Here is a 12,627-nt window from a genome sequence, read left to right on the forward strand (position 1 = left end):
ACCTATTCAGTTTATAGTATTTATGTAATTTCCTTTGCTCGGATAAATTCACAGGCGCCAATGTGCTTTAGAAATAAATTTAATACCAAAACATTTAATGCATATCAATGTTTATTTAGTATAAATTTTGAAAAGGGGCTAAAAACGAAACAACTAATAGTCTATTTAATTCTGTACAGCTTCTTAATCTTCTCTTAAAGCAATATAAGAGCATTTATGACAGAAAAAATGTTTTAAGTACATACAGGAGCTTCTCTACATCACTCTTTAGGATGAATCACCATTGTTGTTTACCATCGCAGGTTTGGAAACGTCCTTAATTGAGGTCCGAGACACTTCTTCTGTAATGTTAAATAGTCGTGTAGAATCGATATATTTGTGTAGGCGCTCACATCGTGGAAACTTGAAGCTGGAGTAATTTTTTGTTATTTCGCACTCTTCGGTTTCAGAATCATCAGTCGCAACAAAACTTCTCCGATACTTACGAAACCTATTCGCTAGTCGCGTCAGAAAACTGTCCTTCGTCGATTTCGGTTTAGGAAATGGTAAGACTTTGTTCATATCTAGAGAATACTCCGGCTCAAATTGTAAATCGAAGCCGAACTTAAGCTTAGATTGTGTTTTACGAAGTGTGGCCAGATCATTTTCAATAGTATTCAAATTGCAACAACTCTGAGTTGTTTTCTGTCCAAGCGAGACATTACGGTTTTTTTCTTGCAGGCGCTCTTTAAGAAAATGCAAACTAGCCGTATAAAACTGTTCCTCGTCGCCCGGTGATTCCAATGCTACAATCAATGGATTCGGCTCCCTTTCTTGACAGTTTTCGTTGACTATTAAGGATTTGTACCGTTGCATTCCTTAGGCAATAAGTTTGTATTGTAGCTCATTTTCATTTGATAACCAAAAATGTTTACTTTATCTTTAAACAAATACAAAATAAAGTCAGTAACTTGACTGCTAATATTTTGAAATGTAACGTCAAGTTTGTCATAAACGTCTAAATGTCAAATTGTAATAAAAAGGTTTTATTTGTCATTAAAAAACAAAACATACGGATTAAGTAAGCATAGAAATAGAGTGTGTGTGAGTGAACTTTAACACAATAGTCTGATCGGTTCTAAAGATTCTATAATCCTGATATCGGCCGCCCACGCGGATTGCCGGCGGCAGCTCACGGCAGATTACAGATTCCATTAAATTCAGACATTGTTTGTTCCTTCTCACTATTCTCAATCACAAGATAAGACAAATATATTAAAAGGATATAGCCAAATGTCAAAGGATGACTGATTTTTATCTCTGATATTTGTAAATAGTTCGTGGCCAACATATTTATAAAATCATGTAGCACTATTCAACACAGTTCAATAGCCAATGTTTTAAGAGGTTGTCTACAAGCATGGGATTTTTATACCTATTAGAATTGTAAAGAGATTTATAATATCATTTAAATCTCTCGTCAAAACTCTTATTTAGCAGAAAGCAGTTCTTCATGCTTAATACTATAAAGAGGAAAGATTTGTATTTTTGGATTTTTGCATGGATTAATATAACTCAAAAACTACTACCTATTACAAACATTATTTCGCCATTAAGCATCTAAGTTATCAATGAGTAACATAGTCTATGTTTTTTTATTATTTCTTAATTCCACGTGGACGAAGTCGCGGCAAACAGCTAGTTATTGATATGTAGGACTCCAAATTAAAGGTTTAAGCGTCAAATATGTCTACCTACACGGCTATTAGGTTTAATTCAAATTCTAAAACTAAATCTGTCGGGCACTAAATTCGTTGATAGTTTGTTTATATCCGTTCAGTAACAATAATATCATTAAGCTCGAGTTAATTTCATCTTAAAGCAAACAAATGTTATTTTCCACTATGTTAGTTCAGATGTTACCTTAGCCATTCGATCGTAAATCTATTGCGAAGGATATTCTATGAAATTATTTTGCCGTATCAGAATTCGACATTTCAGTGTGAATATTTGAAAAGCATCTAATTAATATGCTTGAAAAAAACTACGTTAAGGTTAAAAATGTAGAATAATCCTGTTATTAATTATCTGTGATCACGAGATCAGAAATTCTTAATCTCTGTCTACACCTTTGTGTTACAGCAGTCTGCGTATTTTATTTTATTATATTATAAGACGATGTTACTCAGTTATAATGTAGCTTTTAATGATGCATGAAAAAAACAGATCTTTACTCTTTATATTAGTACTAGATTTCGTACGCGACTCCGTCCACGTGGAATTAAATAAAAACAAAAGTGAGTATCCTATGTGATCTTCCAGACTATCCTCTACATTTATACAAAATTTTATCGAAATCCTTTCAGCCGTTAATGCTACAAACTAACAAACATCAATCTAAACTTTCGTATTTATAATATTAGTATGAAGTATGATAGATATAGAAGTATACACAAGACACGAGTACTTGATAAATTTCACCTTATTTCGAAACGATTCAGCTATATTTAACCGTAGGATCCTTAACGATTCAGTAAACTCGCTTAACCTCCGTCTTAGCATTTAAATTGCTTGTAAAACGGTACTCGGAGTTATCACCTGAGAGTAATCACTAATGAGTACGAATTGTAATTAAAGTACGCATCGTTTGGCCGCGACCCCGCGGACGACGACCTCGCGATAATCATTAACCCCTACAGCGAATTCGAAAGCCCAAAACTTTTCCATCTACGTAACTACTAAAACGATCACATCACAAAGTTATATGGAAAAAGTTTGATTGTAGTAATTAAAATGTGATATTTTGTACATATGTTTACGCATGCGCATTAGAAAAAATAACAGATAAATCTTTAGATTTTTACATTATGAAAGGAAAGATTTGTATTTTTGTAAATTTTGAACAAAAACTCAAAAACTAATAGGCCGATTAAAAAAATTCTTTCACCGTTAAATAGCTCTGTTATCATGAGTAACATGGGTTATCATTATTTTTAAAATTTCACACGGAAGAAGTCGCGAGCAGCAGCTTGATAGAGATATATATTTGAGTAGCTTTCGCCCGCGCAATAGTTAGCGTAGAAGTATTAAAAAAAAAACAAAAACAAGAAGTCTACGTGTTTTTCCAGATAATCCTCTACATCTATACCTAATTTGATCGAGATTCGTTCGGCAGTTTAGGCTACAAATTCTAACAAATATCTATCTATCTAAACTTTTGCATTTACAATGTTAGTTAATAAGATGTCATTAAAAGTAATGCTTGTGCATTCCCTAGTTTCAAAACTTAATCTTTTCATTGCGACCTAACTAATACTTATTGGTCATCAATTATACACATCTAATAAGATATCTAAAAAAATATCAACACAGTAAAGTCAAGCTTGTAGCCGTAGTAGTCATACGTCCGTGCCATGAATGGGTTGACTCTCGGATGTAGGAAACTCAAGGAATTCCGGAATCCAGTCATACCCGGTTTCATTCGCGTAGCTGAGGACACCGGTGCCCCATATTATAAGCGAAGCCAGTTATGCTGACCTTACTAGGAAAAAATGTTTGACCTTTTTTAAATTTAATTTTAACATCTGACAGTAATTTAAGCTTCCGGCTTACTTTATGACAATAACAAAATTAAAAGGAGCTTTTAAGAATCTTTTCAATTATTATTCGTTTATTTGAGGCGAGTACAGGAAGAAATATGTCAGTAGGAAGATATCGGGAAAAGGATTTGATTTATTCGACCTGATTATTTACAGAGATGAAGGAACCTTTACATCATCCTGTGCTGTTTTGTTTAAACACATTTTCGTTTTATTCAATATCACTTGTTAGTTTATAATTGACTACTATTTCGCACTTTAAAACATTTAGTACCGCATATTTTAAATTTTAGAATGTTATAATTACAAGGATGTTTATATTACTTTTTATATACTTTTTTTTTGAAACTGGCCACTTGTTCCAATCCGTTGCAATACGCACAGAGAATGATTCAAACTACTTCTTTCGAACGCGCGGTACGTGAACTACTCGTACAAATGATTCTAGCTGTAAATCTAAACGTCTATTGATAAAATGGTATTGATTCACCACGATAATGACAATTTGATAGTATTGTTTAGAACTTGTCTCTGATATTTTGCATGTTTTTAAATTACTCACCAAGTATCTTATAGTCAAATTAAATGTCGAAGTAATTCTTTTAAAGTTCAATCAACCTTTTCTTATTTAAAATAGAAATAAAACTAAGTGAAAACTAATAACAATAGGAAACCTTAAAAATATATCTAAAATTTTGTAAAATCTCTAATAGAAAATATTTGTGATTGAATAAAAAAGCTCTTCAAGTTGATGATTTTAAAAGGCCATTAACTTGCGACAGGAGCAAGAAAGAATTAAATATTTTTTTTGCAAATTTTCACGTTCTCAGGTCAAAGGTCGCTGGTTCTATGGGGCGATGAACTTTCTAGAGGTTTTCCGCTCGCAGCTTCCGAGTTCCGACCCAAATATTCTTAAGAACATGTCGTCGAGGATAATGTATTTAAATTTATATTGCTTTTAATTAGTAAGTAAATTAAAAATTAATAGGAAATTCATCAGAATGTTGTAATTTTTATCGAAATATAATTAAAATTATGTAATTTTTTAAAGTACTCGTTTTAGACAGTTTCAACATATTTTTTTCTTTAGAACAGTATTTTTCAATTATAGCATAGTTTTCGAATCACTACATAAAAATTAGTTTAAATTACTTCACATGTTCTTACAAAAATTACCTAAGACAATACGGTACTAGCTTTTGACCGCTACTTCGTCCGCGCTAAAAAAAATGGTTATTAGATTTAAATTGAAATCGACAGATGATTTTGTTTATTGAGCATTCCCGGCTTGAATGATGAGATAACGTTCTATCCATTAAAATATCAGGAAGTTGGCTCGTGCGGATCGTCCACGTGAGAGACATTAACTTTTAAATACCGTAGCCGCACGTGCGTATCGCCGTTAAATATATTTCACCATGGCTAGAATTAAGAACCATCTTTTATTCTAGATTATTCACGCCTTTTCAAGAGCCGTCTTCATTCCCATTTGACTGGATTGAAGAACCGATCGTCTCAACGGGTTTATTTTTCCAAAATCGTTACCATACTTGCCGATTGCTCGGCACATCGATCTGCCCAACGAGAAACACCCTTAGTAGCAAAGTATAGTGAATAAAAACTTAAGAAATACCTCAAGGTTCTTTCGTTAAAAAAAAATTATAAATGATACGTCATAAGATAACACAAAATCAAAATGTTATGTTATCCACAATCTACGCACATGGAACAATAATAAATTACATTAAAACCAATAAAACAATTGACAACTATCACCACACGTATTCACAAAGACATTTGTGTTCCTTTTGCAGGATTTTCCAAGCAAACAATACGATAAATTAACGGTCAGAGCCAATTCCGTGTTTTTACGTAAACAACTTAATATTGTTTCTATTAATGATGACTTAGAATACCGTCTAATTTTATTCCTGGAAAATGAACCGTTAAATTGCGGACGCTACGCACCTCGAAGAAAATTTTCCGACCACTTGTTTGTTTGTCTAAGGCCTGGTCGTCGCTCCTTGGAACTCTATTTTAGGTTTATTTATGCATATGACATATTTTGAATATGTGGAAAATTTTATAGTAATTATGTCATATGCGTTAAATTTAGAGATATGCGTCGTTCCTATAATTAATGTAATGCGATTACACTGTGTATAGAAATAGAAATAATTTTATTGAAAAATACGAGATTAACAATTACAATAACAGTTATACCAATTAAAAGATAAATACAAATTACGGTTAATATACGATTAATCTGGTGATGCCCTCACTAGGCAATGCCTGTATCGTGGGCATCGAAAACAGCAGGAAAAATCTTTTCATACATTAGCTACTAAATACCTATGCTTACGGCGTTTCGGTATGTATTTCTACATTGATAAAATGTTGTTCAAATATTGTTATTCTTGTTACTTCTTGTTAAATAAGTTTCACAAGTTACCCTATCATATCTATCATCACAGGTATATCATAGACAACCTAACACTAGTGCTGTATTACATATATTTTATTTGAAACAACTGTTAATGCCAGTTTGTTACTAGATAAGTTATTTAATAATTATTTCAGTTGTGTAAACTAGGCTCGAGCGTACACAATACGAATATTTTGTTAAAAGATTTCGTCCAATCGAGTATCGACATTGCTACTTTTTCATGGATTATGACATAATATATGCATGCGACAAACGTTATTATTAGAAGTTTCCATCGTAATGTACGCATTTTACCGCATCATAAATATTTAAAATTAGGAGCAGTACAGTTCAATAACAACCACCGACAAGCAAAATTAATATTTTGATATTTATAAAATAAATAAAATCGCATGTAAGCATTTAAAACATGAGATTCATTTGGCGATTTAATTCTGACCGCATATCGTAAAACAACGTTAATAAAAATTTGTAATCATTGATGTCGAGACGTGCGGAGTCATTTGCGGTGATCAATGTAAAGATTTCCATAGATTAGATTTATTTAATATGCTTAGTGCGGCGCCAAGAATCATTTCGTATGGATTTTTATTCGAATATATTAACCTAATAATATCTTAATTACGAGTGAACCAGAAAGTAATTTTTAAACGTGTCTATATCAAATTTTAGATTTCGTCTGTTAATTTTAAAATCACGACATTTTCATTACCAAAGCATATATATTTAATATTAAAATAATAATAAAATCGGTAAGTAAGGGTAAATATAAAAAAAAAAAACGTTTTCAAACAAAATAACATTTGCCCAAACAAAATACTGCACATTTAACTTTCAAAACAGAATATGTTAAACACCAAAACGTCTTCGACACATGTTCACCGTATTTGTATAATATTCAGTTCTCGGAAACAAAACCTGGGTGGTTTATTATTTCTTAAAATTTTACAGCCAGCCAATGTTTTTGTTGTACATTTTTGTAAAACTTTCGCCAAGGAAAAGTCAATATACTCATGAAATAAATTTAATTACGTAATGTACGAGGTGTTTTTCCTTGCGAGTGCACCTGCATTATTCAATTGTACAAAGCTGTTTACGATACCACCGGAGACATCGACCCCGAAGCTCTCCGTTCATAAATCATCAATTTTAGCACCTATTTGCCTCAAAATCGGCCCAGAGTCGACGGACTGTTAAGAATCCTGTAGGAGGATCGTTTACTTGACATTAATTGTAATTTCAAACTGGGCCATCAATCTCACACAATGTGTCCCAGAAACAAAAAAGCTTTCGACACTTCGACAAGAGTACAATTATTTAAAAAAGTAATGATTTCAAAACAAACATTCATTAGTGGTTTCTGAAAGTGTGAGTCACTTGTATCATTGATTGATATTTTAGTTATGTGATTATTTAAAATTAATTCACAAACGATAAGCAATTCCCATCCATATGTAACCGATCATATTTCTTAACTAGCTGTTCCCATGCGATTTCATCAGCATAAAATTATTTTATTGTTTACATGTGTCAAATTGTCAATTGCAAATGTTAAAATGACATGACATGACAAAACTTGGCAACTTGCTTCCTTGATGTTGGCAGCAACTTATGGTCTCTTTCCCACTTTAAGGTTTTTACCCAAAATATTTACCCCTAACTTTAATGGTACGAAAACATGTAGCCTAAAGCGTGACGTAAATGTAGAGCTTTTTATTAAAAAAAAGTTCAAAAATATGCTTTAATTACTGACATCTTAGGCAACAAAGAAATGTGTGTTTACGCTTTATTATAATAGTCTAGATGATGTTAGAATTATGCCGCATCTGAGATCAGATGTTGTCTCCGAGATCTGACCGTCGTAAAAGCCGCTCGAAAAGTTTTCCTACAGAACTTCAAAGTATATCTAAATTTAAGATGTTTACTTGACAAATAGGTGCATTTTTTATCATCTGCTCGACTGAAATAAATATTTAAAATAATCAAGGCACACTGTCGACCTCTGAGTTGACCTAGAGACGTCTTGTTATTTAAGATTGGTGATTTGCTACGATACAGTCGTATGCATCCTTGCTAGCGAAGAAATTGATCCGAACAAGTGAATCACTGTGTATCTGTTATTTTCTAACGGAACTACGGGTATATATTAAAGTTGGCATCCATTGTGTGTTTAATTTCAAGGTGTATGGTGATTGCCATTGACCTAGTGGTACCTGGTATGTGATATTTGTGCCATGGAAACGCTATGCTCCAAATGGACAAGGACCAGGTCATTATCATTGTATTTTTCTTTAGAATCATCATTTCTTTAAATCTAATGAGTTTTTATTGGATTTTAATGAATTAATTAATCTATTGTCTTAGTACTTAATTGTATAATATTGAACTAGACATTTTGAAGCAAGAAATATTAAAGATTTCTAATTAAAATTCTAAATTAAACAATTCATATTTTAATCATCTTTCAAACGTTATTATATATCAAAGAAATTATGTAGCCTATTTTTTTTAAATCTTATTAAAAAGGGTTGACTTGTAGAACGGTCAGACATCGCTTGCAGGGTTCAACGACCGTCCCAAATCCTTAATACAAGGCGCCTGAGAGTCGAGGCGATTATACAATTATCAATTTGTAGAACAAACCCATGTTCAGTAATTAAATCACAGTCCATTGTGCGACTGTGTAGACCCAACTCAACACAGAACTCGCATAGAAGTACGAACATGCTAAAGAATGAAAATAAATCCAAATGTTTAGAATAACTGAATTTTAAAAGATTGTGTGGTACATTTTTTTATCTTTCGAAATATAGTTTTTGCATTGCACCAAGCGAGTCGGCCTATTAATGCGAAAATCTTAAAGCTCTACCACTGAGTAGAGCTCCTGCTTCAAAAATAATGTTTTCAGTTTTAAAAATAGTATTGTTTGGTGATATTTCCTTGTATTATTTTACTATTTCTTCCTCTATTGCGTATTAGGTTGTGTTCATGAGATAAACGCGTATTCAGTTATTACGTACGCAACTACTTACAGCTGTTTATGTGGTCGTTGGATTGTTTAAGAAATCGCGTTGCTTGCGAATTGCGGCGATAAACAGTTGCGTAAAAATAAAGTTTAATGCCACACCGCCTCCTCTACGAGGCGAGGTTACGGTCATGATTAAACTACGAGTTCGTTTCAACGTACGTGTTTTTAATAACACTAGCTGCTCCCGTGCGACTTCATCCGCATAAAATTATGAAAATTTCATTTTATTGTTTACATGTGTCAAATTATCAACTGCAAATGTCAAAATGACATGACATGATGACAAACCATGGCAACCCTGCCTCTTTAATGTTGGCAGATTGTAGTTTATGGTCCCTTTGCCACATGAAGGTTTTTTCCAATTCATTCATCCCCCAAGTTTAATAGCGTAAAAATATAGCCTAAAGCGTGTCGTAAGTGTAAGGCTTTTTACTAAAGGAAGAATTATTCAAAAATATGCTGTGATTGCTTGATCATATTAAAGTATAGTATAAACGAGTTTTTACCAGCGATCTAATAATAATAATAATAATAATAATAAACTTTATTTCTTAACTTTATTTTACTTTAATAAATTTTATCTAAGCTGCGAGGTTAAAGAATTAGAGAGTTCCGATTTAAATTTCCAGTTAATAAATATGAGTTTCAATGACAAATATCCCTCGAATTGGATGCGAAACAATCGACAATGGCACAACAGACAACACTTGTGAGATAGTTTAGTTAAAGGTGTGTACCCGCTCTTACTTTCAGTAATAAAGGATATCATCATCACCATCACCAGCTCACTCTATGTCCCCACAGAGGGGCTCGGAGCCTACCCTAATACGGGGTGACTAGGCCATAGTCAACCACGCTGGCCAAGTGCGGGTTGGTTGACTTCACACATATCTCTGAATTTCTTCGCCGATATGTGCAGGTTGCATCACGATGTTTTCCTTCACCCTAAGAACGTCGGGTAAATTATGTACATATGAAAATTCGAAAAATCGAAAATCACATTGGTACACGGCGGATTCGAACCCAAGACCTGTAGATTACAAGTCAAGTGTTCAAACCACTGAGCCACCGACGCTCTTAAATAAGGGATATCAGTTACATTTATTAACAGGAAACCGAATTTGTATCAAATTCAAATCAGGAATTATGTTACCGGTATAAGATCTATCTATTTTTATCCTTGATCTTGTAAAAGTAAGATGAATCCCGCAATATGAGGAACTCGAGAGCTTAAATCCGTCTTATCGTTTGAAGATTTACTTATTTCTGACTTGCCGTACTAGTCACGGGCTACCATACTTCACTTCATTTCGTTCAAATAATAAAAAAATAAAAATAAATTGTTTATAGTTCACACTAATTAAATTACATTTCTTGGGAGTCTTGGCTCCTGCACTAGGTTTCCCTGTGCTGCAAGCCAAAGCTTTTCCCTTAAAGTTAATATATATTTTTAATTGCATTCTCATTTAAATCAAATAAAATACATTAATATATATTAGTAAGAAATCTAACTTTTATTTTGTATCAACAACACATTGATTAGTTTGTGTGCTTTGGTAATATTTTTTCAATGTAGACGTCGTACGGGATACGATGACGAGTGGGGAGGCGGTCGCTGGCGCTGACATCTAGTTTTCCGCTTCTATAAAACTGTTGTGTCTATGACGTCACGTTACATTTTCCAGGAAAATACCATATTTATCATAATATTGAGTGATATTATTGTATCGTAACACGGATAAACAGTACAATGGATTGCCAGTAATAACCATGTGTTCTGATTGATTAAATTAACACAACATACTTTTTTTCTTCTTCTTGGCTTTCACTGTTAAATGTATAGAAATTACTGTCATAATTTCGGTTTTATTAACACACGGTATATCGTGCCCACACCTGAAAAAAAACTATCACACATATGTTACGATTGTCGACTGTTTTGCTCTAAAAGAATATCGTATAATGCTGGGTTACTGAAGTTCCCATTTATATTATCATTACCTAGTGATTTCAAAGCAGTAGAACTCTAGTCACGTAGTTAGGAAACGCGTTCCATGTTTAGTTTAGTTGTAGTTATCGAATCAAAAAAACTAACGGATGGTTAAAAGTAGCTGGAAAACTGGCCACAAAAGAGCCACATAATTAATCCTTATTATTTCGGCTAGTACAAAAAGTGTATGCTCACAGCAATAGGATATGCGAATGCAAATCTGCTCTTGCGGATGTTTATTAAATAAAAAACATCACGTGAACTACTCGTTTATCTAAGAAAAACATTTACTTTGTACTCTATTTACACAGTAATAAAATCTGTATTTCATTGCTTTAAAAAAATCTTTTTCTGCATAAAATTAAACCACCAGTTCATAGATATTCGATTCTTAAAACGGCCATTTCTTTCCAGAAACCGTTTTGCTAAAACAATAAATTTTAGTACATTAACATTTTTTTAGTTTTAATAGTATACAAATGTACATTGTATTCGTCATTTATGTGTTTTCTCATATATTTATTGTAATTGTAAAGTATTCGCATAATTTAAAGATGATGAATTCTAAATTGTTCTTCAGGGTCGTTTTTACGAGACATTTTTTCACATAACGTTCATTTAGCGCGACTTCTGAAGGTCGAGAATTATTAGCGCTAAGAGAACGCATTTATTGTTTTTCTTCGCGTTTCCGCGAATGGTTTTCAGCAGTTTTTAGTGAGTCATTGTAACGTACACTCACAATTCGAAGAGTCATTAATAAACAATAAAGATTATTTTTCTGTGAAATGTAAAATTCGGTTTAAGGTTACTAAAGCGAATATTAAATGAAAATATATTGAATTTTTAAGAATCGTTTTAAATGAAAACTGTATTTTAGAATAAGATCTGAATGAATTAGAATTAAAACACGTATGTAAATACTCGAAAATCAATGTGAAATTTCTTAAATTTCGACTAATGATACTGAAAACTACGTTCCAAAGCTCAAATAGTAAATAAAATGTTATTGTAAATATTCGCAACATTTAAAACACGAGGATATAAATTTTAAGCAATTTGACAAATCAACAGTTCTTGTTATAAAAAATAACGACCTTTGCATAATAAAAGTGCGTATAAAACTCCAGTATAACAAGGTTGAAACAATAAAAGAATTAAAGGAAACGCCTACGTTGTGACGACAACTGCTATTAAAATAATAAAACATCCTATATCATATAAGAACACGGAAGTGATATACAGTGTGAATTTAAATCTCTTATCCTTGGGTATGACTTTGATACGAGATGCGAATCAAAACACGCTGTAGTTTGGCCATGTGTTCGCGACACAGCTTGTGAATGAACACGTAGATGCAAGGTTCTTCTCGCAGACCGATCAAGGTAGATGCGGCATTGGCGCAAAACTTTTCGTAAACACCCTGTAAAGATTAGTCATAAATAGTAAACGTTTGCTGCGTTAGTAGGCAAAGAGATTCAAATATATCTTACTAATATTATAAATGCGAAAGTTTACATGGATGGATGTTTATTAGAGTTTGTAGCCTAAACGGATGAACGGATCTCGATGAAAATTGGCATAGGAG

Source organism: Papilio polytes, unplaced genomic scaffold (assembly GCF_000836215.1).
Source record: "Papilio polytes unplaced genomic scaffold, Ppol_1.0 DF824102.1, whole genome shotgun sequence".
Lineage (NCBI taxonomy): Eukaryota > Metazoa > Arthropoda > Insecta > Lepidoptera > Papilionidae > Papilio > Papilio polytes.